Source organism: Pleuronectes platessa, chromosome 6 (genome assembly GCF_947347685.1).
Source record: "Pleuronectes platessa chromosome 6, fPlePla1.1, whole genome shotgun sequence".
NCBI lineage: Eukaryota > Metazoa > Chordata > Actinopteri > Pleuronectiformes > Pleuronectidae > Pleuronectes > Pleuronectes platessa.
Genome location: NC_070631.1, coordinates 18,385,518 through 18,398,925, shown reverse-complemented (window position 1 = coordinate 18,398,925; position 13,408 = coordinate 18,385,518). Strand labels below are relative to the sequence as shown.

The 13,408-nt window shown below is 41.0% G+C and overlaps 1 protein-coding gene across 1 annotated transcript in view; it reads left to right on the top strand.

Annotated features, from left to right (window-relative positions):
* The first annotated feature begins 271 nt into the window (after positions 1-271).
* The window catches only part of sema3b (sema domain, immunoglobulin domain (Ig), short basic domain, secreted, (semaphorin) 3B), a 76,736-nt gene continuing 63,599 nt past the window's right edge, over positions 272-13,408 (top strand). The window contains exon 1 of the mRNA XM_053425355.1: positions 272-826. The gene's annotated coding sequence lies outside the window, so the exon portion shown is untranslated. The remainder of the gene's footprint in view (positions 827-13,408) is intronic.

Below are 13,408 nucleotides of genomic sequence, written 5' to 3'. Positions count from 1 at the left end.
TTAAGTGCACCCTTATCCCAGTCTTACCCTGATCCTTATCACGGCTAGATCAACCCAAAAAAGTGCTGGGTCACTTGGAGACACACACATACACAGACACATCACTGAACCTTTGAGGATAAAGCACACTGAATCATAATGGGAGAAAGACACTGTGGCTGGGTGACAGACTGAGGGAGTGACTTTACCTCTGGATTGTGGCAGAGGGAGTGGCGGAGAAAGAAAGAGGAGGGTGTGAGTGTGTGTGTGTGTGTGTGTGTGTGTGACAGAGGGTGCTCTGCTTTAATGCTGAGCAGTGAAAGACTGTGTCAAAGCAAACAAGTCAAAAGACAGAGAAGAAAAGTTGTCCTCAAAGAAAGAGGCACAGGGAGACAAGAAAGAGAACGAGAAAGAGAGGGATAAAGAAGAGACTGGGGAAGAGTTGGCTGAAAGCAGCTTCTGTCTCCCGTCCCACCCACTGACTGTCTTCCCCTCCTCTCTGCCCGGCCGAGAGGGAGAGAAAAAAAGAAAAGGAGTGCAGAGAGAAAGACAGAGAGGGAGCTCCACCACGCTTGCTCTTTTAGCGCAGGACTCAGGAATTCCAGGACCTTTGGAGTTGTGTGCGCACACATACACACACTCACACACATGCTGGTTTTCTTGTGGTGATACAAATCTCACCGGGACTCAGAGAGGGAGTATAAGAAAGAGAGACAGAGAGAACACTTGAGAATAGCCCTTTCCAGCCCTTGTCCTGTGGACTATTTGACCATGATGGCACCTGCCAAGGGAAAAGGGACTCTGAGGGACTGAGGACTAAAACAGGCGGAGGACGCTGCTGATGGAGGTGAGTTTAATTTTGATTAATTGACATATAGTACCTGAAGCTCCAGCATCTCTTCTTTTGTCTTTTTTGTCCAGGATCATTGTCCATATTACCACTTCTACCTGAAGAGGTTTGAATTTAATGAGTAACTGATGTAGGAAGTTGTGTGTTTTGTCTGTGGGTCAAGGGAGTGAAATGTGTATGCTGCGTTTGTAACTGTGGAATGATTTCAGTTTGAATGCTGGGGAATTACCTTGTGTAGGTGTTTGTGTTGGAATGGATTATGCAGTTGAGTGTGCATGTCAACGCGGCTGTAACTGTGGTTTCATATCTGTGTTGATCATTAGGGTGACTTCCCTGAGCAACAAGGCTGAACAGAGTATGAGCGGACTTTTTTATTCTTAGAGGAACTATAAGTGAGAACATTTTCTGGGTTTGGTATATTTAAGTGGATTTGATCAGTGGGTGATTCATCAAAGTATAAAACAGGAGAGGAAAACGAATTGGCAGGCATGTGGGAGAGTGTGTGTGTGTGTCTTGGATGTTTTATTTCCTGATGGTCCACCAGTGGAAGTTATGAATTATTATTGCTTTTGCAGAGAATCTGTCTTTTTCAATTGGTAATGAGAAGTAAAGATGAATTTATATTTTCAGTTGGGGGATCTTATGGGACCGATATTTGGAAAAGACTCTAAGTTGTCATTATCAAACCTTTCTGACAAGGAAATGGAATTAAGATTTTACAGTTTAACCATAAACATTGTAATGAAGTACTATAAATACAAATAAAATCAAATATGCAGAACTTGAATGAAGAAAATGAATATATTCACATTTGTATGCATTGTTTCTTCAGAAAGATAATTTCCAAATCGGCAAACATAGATGATGATGTCTGTGAAAGGCTCATATTGGCGGATTTTATCGGCACTTATCGTTCGGGCTCTGAAGCTCATGATCAAGGAATGGATCCTTGATCTGCAACAATAAATGTGGATGTAAACTTAAACTTGACTTTAAAATGCGTTGTGAATAAAGAGTACACTGGAAAACCAGGAGATTAGAAGTCTCTGGTCCTTTTACACCTGTGGTTATTGTCTCATCCCTCCACTCCTCCATCCTGCCACACTCTGCCACTTTTGTTCTCTAATCTCATTTACTTCTGCCTATACTGAAGGGTTTTTCCACTAATGACAGAGGCTTATCCCATGCCACTCTGCCTCAGTGTCATCCTCTCTCCCTCCCTTCTTTTTTTTGTCCTCCTCATCCTTTTTCTGACTATTCATCTGTCTGCCTTTATGAAGCTTTAAGGCTCTCTTCTTTTTTTTATTTTTTCCCCTCACTCTTTCTCACTATCACGCAGAGTTTCAGTAGCCTCATTATGACCAGTGCGTGTGGACGTGGGTGTGTGAATGTGTTGTCAAACTCACAGGTGTGCGTTTTGTCTGTCATCTCACCTTTTCAGTCGTGTAATCCCAGGTCTCACAGGTCTTTATAAGACCTCCACCCAGAACCCACCTTAACCTGCGCACTAACCCTGCCATTACCATACCGTTGAACCCACACGTTAACCCTTGATTTAACTTTGCTGGGAGGATGCAGTGGACGCTTGTACAAGGTGTTACTTGTTAGTAATTGTGTGTTGTGTTGTAGTTTTAAACAAACAACTTGGTCTGTCATCTTGGTAATATCTTAGGCGTGAGGCATAGGGGTTGGTTTCGGCTTGAGGACATGGTGCCTGATGGTTTTAATGGAGCCATTCAGCTGACTGTGTGTGTGTATATGTGTGTGTGTGTGTGTGTGTGTGTGTGTGTGTGCTGCTGACTGTAAGTGAATCATCCACTATACTGCTTATCCTTTTTGGAATTGAAAGAAATAGAAGACAAGAAAAACTGTCCCAAATTTTGAGAAATGTACAAATTGATATTGTAAGATTTGCTTAGCTGACAATGATGTAAGGTTTTCAGTTGTTAGTATAGTTATATAATATGTTCTGCTTTCTCTTACCTCCACCCCTTTAGTTAGCTTTAATTTGATGCAAGTCTACATAACAAAAAACCCAGTGGGACCGTTTAGTGAAGGCCCTATTATGTAAACAAAACATTAAATCTGCTGTATTTTCCTCACACATCATTAGCAGACAGTGAGGCTGGTATCAACGAGAGACTGTACATGAAGATGGATGGGGTCGATATATGTGCTTGACCAATCGTCAATCTTAGTAGTCAATCATGACATTTCAATCTGATTTTACAGCATCAAATAACTAATATAAAGTAAACTTACCAGAAAAGTGTACACTTGAACATGCATCAGTGTGAAAAGCACTAATTTCGGTCCATTTTCCGTCCACTAACATGGAGGAGGCAGGCTTTATGACCTATGCTGCAGCCAGCCTCTAGGTGGTGTTTGAGACATTTTGGCTTCACTCTTTGGACATTCATCTTTATACGCAGTTTATGGTGTAAACCCAGCGAAGAACTTTGGAGAGATTTCGACTTTATGACTGAAAACGTTTTTACTTTGACTACAGCTTTGGTATACAGGTTGTCAAATCAGGTAGAGGTATCCAAAAAGTGAATCAAAATCAGCAAATCAGAAAAAAACAACTTAGGAAGAGAAATGACTCCGAAATAAATGAAAAAGCTCTAAAAACGTTCTAATGAAAGGTACATTTTTTATTATGAGCCGTAGTAAGATTGTAGTTTTGATGAAATTTGTCCATTCGCATGTTCATTTTTCAAGATATAGTGAAGAGGCAATACTATGTCTTCTTTTTTTGATGTTCTTGAGTATCTGTCTGTGTCATTCTTTGCTTTGTTTATTCAGTCATTGTGGTTATTGCCACTCAAGCAAAACACCTGCCTTTTAAAACACATCACTTCCTGTGAGTCAGAAGAACTGCACAGATAAAGCAGCTTTCACCACCTGCAGCTTGTACTCTCTTCTGTGCTCCATCATTTTACAGTGGAGATCAGCAAAGTAGACGTTTATTTAACACAACAGCTCCTGTGGGCTCAAGGTGGGGTCCGTTGATTACCTGGTGATGAATCGCCCACTGAGGTAACTTTATGGTTAAGGTGACTACACACTGATCCACTGCCACGCCTAGAAAACCCATTAACCCTTATTTCAACCCTTCTTCAGTGGGAAAACCCATTAACCTTGCTTTTAACCCTTTCTGCCGCCTGAAATATACCTACAACATCAGCAGAAAATAGTGAACAGGGGTGTAAAGCAGGAACACAAAGATTTAATATTCATCACTTAAAGTGTGCATCTATACAGACCACAGGATAAATTCATCTTTTTCTCAGACTATCAGTGCTCGTCTATTAGATCTGTAATGGTTTCTTTGTAGAAAGATGGGGGGAAGACCGTAAAAAAGAAACGCTACAGAGAGCTGATGAGTCCAGGTGTAGAGCGAGAGATGGACAGAAAAAGAAAACGAAAGAGAGACTGGGCAGCAATGTCAGTTTTCCTTTGTTTGAAATATTTAATGAGTGTCTGTGCTCTCTCGAAATATTGACTTTTTCCCCATATAGCCAGCGGGGACAGTGAGGAGCGTAGGTTGTTCTCTCGTTCAAATAAAAAGCAAAAGGCTGTTAACATCAAATTTTCATCATTTCATTTTATTTATGCCTTTTTTTTTTTTTTTCTCTTCAATCTTTTGATTAAAAGACAAAAAAGCAAACCAAAGCAAAAATTGACACTTGCCCTTGATTTGGAAGGGTGTGTTAAGAGTATGTGTGTGTGTGTGTGTGTGTGTGTGTGTGTGTGTGTGAGTGTGTTTGAGACACTGCAGTTAACAGTTCTCCCATAATTACACTTCATTATTCTAATCATTCAGTAAATCATGTGCATGTTAACCAACAGGCAGTAATTTGGGCCATTTAGAAGACATGGGATAATGCAGCAGATAATAGATCTCACGGTTTTAAGGTGCCATTTGATATGTGTAGATAAGCTGAACACATGGATGGTTGGATAACAAAAGGGCTTAACCTGAGGTCAGTGAAGATCATTAACCTAATTCATCAGTGTGTTTAAAAGGGTAGACGAAGGATGTCAGGTATTGTCATGTAGATAAATGTGTAGGTAAGTGATGTTCAAGCTCACCCTTTGAGGGGGACTTTCTTAACACAACAACAAAGAAAATGGGAGAGGGGACGCATATGCATCAGGATGGCAGGTTTCTTTGGTTAAGATATTGACTCAGCCAAAGTAATAAATGGTTCTTAACATAAAGGCAGAGGAAGAGACACTAAGAGGAATATGTTTTTCTCACCTGATGTGCAGGATAAAGGAAAAGACAAATTTTCTGTGGTCGTGAAATAATCAACAGCAGATGAAAAGATATTTATATTGAATCCAGATGTCAACTGTTAAACAGCTGTAGGTGTCATGAGTATAGACAGAAAGTAGTCGTGCTAATGAAGGAGAAAAGGATATTCAGTGGATTATTCTTAGGAGGGAAAGAAAGAAAAAAAAGTCCGGGGATGGGAGAGCTTGCAATACAAATAAATACACATTTCTATCCATTCAAATTCGAGTGTATACCTCTGCTCAAATCAACCTGTACCCAATTGCACACATTCAGATATTACCCCTAAACATGCTTGTCCCCCCCCCCCCTCAAGATCTATGAATTATTCTCTAGAAAAAAGTAAAAATGTAAAACTCTGGATCTGCTGCCTGATCCAGATCTGCGCCAAAATGTCATTGGTTCTTTCCTCACTTATACCGCATCCTTCCACTAAGATTTCCGGTAACCAGTCCAGTAGATTCTGAGTAATTTTTCTTACAAACAACCGAACCAACCAACAAAAACTATATTTAGCATAACTGATGGATCATTAGCTATCAGTGACCCAAAACAAGGTAATGAGGTTAATTAGGATTTAGTGTCTACACAGAAGTTGTAGATTGTAGAATGGCTAATTGTAGCATGGCTCCACACCATCAGATAAAAAGATCACTAAAACATGGCTGACGACCTGCAGTAAAGGTTAGGCTGAGGACAGGGTGGTTAATCTCAGGTCAACATCAGTGGACTGTGAGAGGGAATGGCTGGATGGTGAGGATGGATGGAAGACCTCTGGGTTCAATGGTTTTTGAGTAAGTTTTTTTTTTAAATAACAAAAAAAAAGACAAAACGAGCAGAAAATCTCACAAACTGGCCACAGTCAAGAGTCAATATAAAACTGTTTTAGTAGTTTATGCTACAACAGCACAAACACAACCCATCATTTAAAAATGTTGTTACATTAAATTAGTTATATACTATATACTCGTATGCTATATACAATATACTAAGCTAGCTAATGATTATGTTGAGATAGAAAATATACTCAACAAATGTTTTGAAAAGTATTTATTGTACATTGGCCATGAATAGGAGCAGAATCAGTGTTGCAAGATTTGAAGGTATCCTCCCTTTTAACTTTCTGGACTCCCCTTCCTTGCTACTGTGCACAGTCACCATCAAACTACTGCCTGCTCTCTCTGCTGTGAATCCATAATTGTTCTGTAAGTCAATCATAACCCCCAGGGGCCAGTTTATAATGGTGTAATGTGTCAGATAAGCCTGAGAAAATGATAATGATCATCTGTATTCTAAAAAGCTCTTATCAGATGAACATATTTCTCACCTTCCAGCTTTCCTCCCTCCTTTCGTCTTGTAATACAAAAAAGGAACAACTGTGCAGTGCAAAGAGAAACAAGACGATTTGTTGGATGTAGTTTGTGTTGTGATTTGTTTTGGCACGTGACGAAACCTACCCGCTGCCTGACTTGGACCAGAGTCACACTCCTCTTCATAGCTTGTGTTGTGCCGTCACGACAAGCACACACACACACACACACACACACACACGCACACACACACACACACACACACACACACACACACACACACACACACACACACACACACACACACACACACACACACACAAACACATACACGTACACATTTTATAAGTAGCTAAATTTACCAGCTGCTTTCAGAGAATGAACTGCAGTTTCTCTAACTGATGTGTATGTGTGAATGCATATGAAGTAGTAAGAAACTGTTGACTTTGTTTTTTTACATTGGTCTTTGAAAAGAAAGAAATAATAGTATTATATAATAGATATTCAATATTTAACCTGCGTATATAAGATAGACTGTTTATAAAAGATGGACAACAACATTACTTCCTAAAAGCCAGAGTGTCTTGATTGCCACCATGTGGGGATAAATCCTGCCTCCTCCATGTTTGTAGGTTGGACATGGACCACACTTCAAATGCGCAGCATAGTAGCATTTGTATCCAGGATATTTTAGCTTTATTTGGGGATAATGTGAGGAAGTAGAGCCACATTCTATTCAGACCTTAACCAATGTCAAACCAACATCAGAAAGAAACTGGACCCTAACACAGTTCAGTTTCAATAACTGCTCATTACTCATTACATTTTTGTAATGCGGCATAATATGAGTATTATGTCGTTTTCCCTTATGTCGTTTTCCATTAACCAATGTATTACAGGGAGTCATTTTGGCCAACAAGGTGCTAAAGCTTTCTCCAACATTCTTTGTGCAGCCATTTTACCCTCCCCTCCTTCCAGCTCCTTGGCCTTCACTTCCCCCCTCCTGCACACATCCACACACACTTTGCACACGCACTCCCTGTCCTTCCTAATTTCTGCTTTCTTCCTTGAATGCCCCGGTCTATCTATCGCTGTTGCAGAACAGCTTCTCCTTTGCCAGAGTGACCTGTAATTGCACTCTGGATTTGTGTAGGTGTGTGTGAGTGTGTGCGAGAGTGTGTGAGTTTGGACTGTCTCGTCCTATCACCTTGAGAAGTCATGCAGTGTTCAAGGTGATGTGAAATTAGGAGGCTTTACACAGGAAGATAACGAGATTCTCACCATCTCTGACAGACGCACACACACACACACACACACAACCACACACACACACACACACACACATAAATAATTGCACTTATACAACAAGCTTTAATAGTTTAAGAAACTGTCTTCGCCTCACATACACACACACACACACCCACACACACACACATACACAGCCACACACACACACACTGACATCCCAGGGGAGTGCTCGAGGGGCTTACGCAGGGGATTTTGCTGTTCTGCAGTGTGCCTGTCAGATAAGAAAGGAGACACAGGCCTGCCTGGTGACACGCTACTGAGCTTCCTCTGCTTCCCCTTCCCTATTTAACCTGTCACTTAACCACCTGCCATCCTTCGCTGCCACTGGTGATGACACACACAGACACACTCACATGCACACACAGACTCACACACACACACACACACTGGGAGGGTCAGGTATCTCATTTGGTAAACTCTTAACCATACACAAACAGTCAAACACACACAGAGATTTTTTCCGCTGAGTTTCTTTTGAGTTCCCTCAGCCCTCTTTATGTGTCAGGCTGTTTTGGCTGGGACTGACCGGCTGTTATGAGAAAGCCACTGGAGAGTATCCACCTGAATCCTGCGTTAACATCCGAAACAGTCCTGATGTCAATATTTGATTTAAAACGTGGGTGAATGATTGGTAGTTTGAGGTAGAACACTTTGGACTGCTTGTACCTTTTCTTTTACTCTCTTGCTTTTTTTCTGTTACCTTAACAACTCCCAACTCCTCTGCATCTCCCCTCCCTTTCCCCACTCATTTCCTCGACCTAGCCCTCCTCCTTTCCTTCTCCCTCCTTCTCTTCTTATCGCCTCTTCTCCTTTACTCTTTTCCCTCTATCCCTCCCCCTTTTTCCTCTCCTCTCACCACCTGTAATCTGCTTACCGCTGTTCTGCAGCTGCTCACGATCACAGATGGAAAAAAGTGAAAGAGAGCGAGAGGGAGAGGGAAATTATTTTGCGAGGGTCTGTTTTTCACCAGTGCTGCAGATTTTCAGTATTATTTTCATCCCCACCACTCTCATTGATTTGACCAGAGGTGACTCGGTGTTGCCAGTAGAGATTTGGTGCAGTAATGATGGATCTCTACCATGGACGAGCTGCCTGGTTTGAAAATGGCGTCTTGCCAGCACCTCCAGCCTCTCACCATCCCCTGTACATCCACTCCTGCTTAATTCTGCGGTACAGCTGCTGTCAGCCAACAGCTCTTCTTTCTCTTTGTTTTTCACTGCTTCTTTCTTAAGTCTTCCAGTAAGTCCCAGACTCAAACCCAGTTTCCATGGGGTTATGATTTTCCAAGACAAATGTAATGGCAGGTGACAAAGAGGGTGAATATTTGTATCGTTATTTTTGCTGTGCTTCACATTTAGCATTGAGAATTAAAGAAATGTCCTACATGTCGGGATAGTAATTTAAACATATGGAGCAAATAGTAAATGCTGTATAAAATGCTTATATAGGCTGGCCTGACTATTGGGAAAAATGTGAACCGCTATCAGTGATCAGTGATCAGTTATTCAAAACGTAACCAGTAAACATGTTTTGTGTGTATGGCATAGTGTCCCCATCAATTCAAGAAATGACACGTGTTAGCCAATAAGACTTTAGTATTGTCCCATTTATCCATGTAAACTTCTTTTGATTGGCATTGGCACATTTGTCAACATTCCTGCATTGACATCTTCTTTTACTGATGTTCAGTTACATAAAGATACAAATCATTGGGCTACAGCTGTGGATGGTCAGATGATGCTCACTCTAACGACTCTTACATATTTCCCTCTGCCCTATCCTAACCACCTATAGAACCTTCATATATTCAATTTTTTTCCGTTTCCAAATTAGGACAATGTGTTCATTCTTGTCTATATTACCAGTTGTCCCCCATCATCCTTCCACCCTCCCAGTGAAAACCCTTGTGCCGACGCCCTTGGCCTCTCCTGTCTCCCCCAGTTACCCCCACCACCACCAACACCACCACCACCACCACCCTCTTTACCGTCACCATCCCCCAGCCTCTTGGCAGCTCCTCCAGGCAGGCTAATTGACTCAGTCCCAGGAGGTGGGGGATCATGCCACATTTCTAATTTGGCTTCCCCTCCTCCAGATAAAAGCTACAACCCCCCCCCCCCCCCCCCCATCCCCCCTTCTTCATCCCCTCGGTCTCCATCAATCTACCCTCCCGAATTTTTATTTTTGGTCAAATTTCTTATTTCGTTTACACCGAGCAGCAGTTTCAAGTGCATTCAATTTTTTTATTACTTTTGTTCGTCTGCTTCTCTGTATCTTCCCTCGACATCTTCCTTTCTTTTCTTTGTTCAGCCCGGTGATACCACGACTGCCAACCCCAAATACAGACATTACAGGCAACTGAACACATGAAAGGACAGATACGCACAACACTCACAGAGCACAGCACCCCCCTCAGCTCACCATGGGGTTCACCTTCAGAGAGCCTCCATCTCCACAAACCGCACCTGGGGACTACAGTGGGTGTGTCTCCGTGTGTCTGTATGTGTGTGGGTGTGAGTATAAACCGAGCTTCACCCAAATAACGAGCAGGCAGATGGAGAACAAAGACATTTTTGTTATTGATTGTATCACACTTTAGAATCAGAAGAAATAATCAAAAAAGTCTCCCCTGTTTCCAGGTTAGGAATGCTGCTCTTGTGCACATCCAGAAAGAGAATATATATATTTATTTGTGGACGTTTAGAGACATTTAGTGTTTATCCTGCACTGCTGTGGTACTAAAGTGTTTTTATTGTTAGAATACATCAATATAGCCACTGTCAGAGATGAACTTTTGTGAAAAAATAACCGGATCCAATGTTTTGGACACTTTCCAGAGTCTCCGTTCACATTGGAAGATCGCAGCTAGAGATTTTCCAGATCAGACACTTTCATAGCAAGAAGAAAATGTCCAGAGATTCATATTTTTGTCATCCAAGGTTTTTTTTGTTGTAAACGCCATCAACACACCCACACATAATGTCTGGAGCCACTGGCTTGGACGTTCTTGCATACAGACCCTCTCTCTCTCTCTCTGTATGTGTGTTTGTGCTTTTTGTGTGTAGTAGAAATATAAATTTACGGAGCTGTGTGTTATATCTCATAACAGTGAGGTGGAAAAAATCATCAGGAGCATTGACCTGTGGAGATTTTTTATTAATTAAAGAAATACACTCATGCACGCTGGATGTCCACAGCAGCACAGCCGTCTAGAATCCTGACAGGTTCGGTGCAGGAAGCATGTTTGGTATGTGGCAGTAGCTGTGGCCATTTGTGAAATGGCATTTTCAGATGGAGAGATAAGGTATTTTTGCTTGAGGCTGCAGGACACGTAGAGAGCTGTTACTTTCTGTACAGTATGTGGAAATACTTCACAACTGCTCTTTGTTTTTGGAGGAAGGTGGAAAATACAATTCCGATCCTGAATAAAAGGGTAGATGCTTCCTGTCTCTCCCTGACTCTGAAAAACTGATTCAAGCTTTTTCAGTTCAGTAGACTGGATGACTGTAATGCACTTTGCTGGATTGACAAAGCAGGTAATAAATAAACTCCCAATAACTCCAGCTTATCCAGAAGTTATCTTAAGACAGTATATGGTTATCATAGATATATAAATGAGCTCAACTTGACTTGACCAGATAATAGGTGAGAGCTGCTTGGACAGAGAGTTCTGGCTTTGTCGACTTTACATACCTTTTTACTTTGTGTTAAATGTATCACACATGTTCCATAACAGAAACATAATGGGCCCCAGATGCGTCTCCTCCTTTATCCACGTTAAAGATGAAAGAGGAAGTTTAAGAGATGAAACCTGCTACTAGTTGAGCATGAACTTAAGATAACATATCATAAATCATAAGAAAAACTAAAACCAACCATTATTTAAATAGTTTTTTGATTAACACAAGAGATTTACACCTTCTGTAAAACCCTTACTGATCACAGAACCATGTATGAAAAGCAACATAAAGCGACAAGTCCCGTTAAATACTTTCAGTTGGTCAGGTCTATTGAGGATGTGTCTGCTCCTTGATCCACTGTTCACATTTGTCACTATCCTTTTCTCCGCCTCGGCTGTAATGACCTGGAAATAACATTAAATATCTGGACTGAGTGGTGATGACATAAACACACATTAGACAGAAATACCATATACCTGTTTTTACTGGCTACCATGACAAGTTGCCATCCTCAAATACAGAGCTGACCGTCTTTAATGTGACCACTGTCTATGGATCTGGAAAAGAGAACTGACTGGTGATTTATGTGTGGGTGAGGGGGCTTCAAACAGCAGAGTCTTTCATGCCTCATACCCTATGTTTATATACCGCTCCGTGCATCCCTCATTAGGCTTGGATTTGTGTGTGTGTGCATGTATGTGTGTGTGTGTGTTCGCTCGTCTTTTAATGACTGACTAAATTGTGAATTTTTATGTAGATTGAAAAAGAGGAATCTCCTCCTGCATATATGCATTTGAATGCCTTTGTTTGTAGTTTTGGAACAATATGTTTGATTGATTACTTGTGTGCCATATGGGACTGCTGGTTGAGATGTTGGAAGAGGAGTTCCAAGGAAAGAGAACAAAAAGAGAAAGGGATAGTTTTTGAAGACTTTGATGAATGAATGTGAAATGTGTTGCAGCAGGTCTCCTCTGGTTCTGCATTTCTAGCTGTTTGAATGATGGAAATATAGGTTTGTGTAATTAGATCTATTTATCTCAGAAAAGAGAAGACAATTGTCCCTTTATCTTTCTTGTTTAGGTTTTCTTTCTCTGTCTGTTCCTCAAATCCCAAACCTCTTGTCCTTCACTCAGCATTCCATACGCAACCTTTTCCCCTGAATGACAGAAGGACTCAGGAGAATGGATGGCAGCAGAAGCATATTGTAATAGGGAGGTAATGAGCAGGTACACCCAGGTCAAAGCTTTATTAACCCATTTGCTAATAAGGTCGATGTCAAAGGTCAGTAAGTGATGACCACCCATACCTGAGGGGAACATAAACACACCCACCTCACTTCCTTTCAGCACCTTATAAAGAGAAAACTTCTATATGTTTAACTTCTGGTCCTTTTCATCATCTAGATCATTAATAGGTAATAGATTACATTCTAATTGTAACGGTAATTGATTTTCAAAGTGAGAGAAATTTCTGATATCCTTTGAGGTTCACAATATTTTATGATTCAATGGGATTTTCTTGTGACGTCAATTTGATCTACTGTTGCTTTTGAGACCTACACGAGACCTACTTGTGTCCATGCTGGAGAGGTTGTCTGAATGAAATCCAAACTGATCGATTTGCTTAAAGATAAATATCCAATAGTCTCTACAGAATATAGGAGACAACCGGGGGAATGTCTTCTGCTCACAATTATGTAGAAAATGTTAGGCCTATTCAGGTGGGACTAGTACAGATGTGTAACATAAGAGTAAAATCTTATCTGTAATATTAATGTATATACACATTAGATACATAGGGATCATAAGCTACCTCTATGTCTTGCAGCTTCTGCAGTACAACATCAGTTCTCAATCTCCTCAGGAGTCTTGCGTGCATGTGGCACTTCAAGAAAAAGCTTTCAGCCGTCTCAGTGCTGTTCAGACATTGCAGTGGACACATTGTTAATCACCCATATTTTTAGTTTTTTGCTTTAACTTGA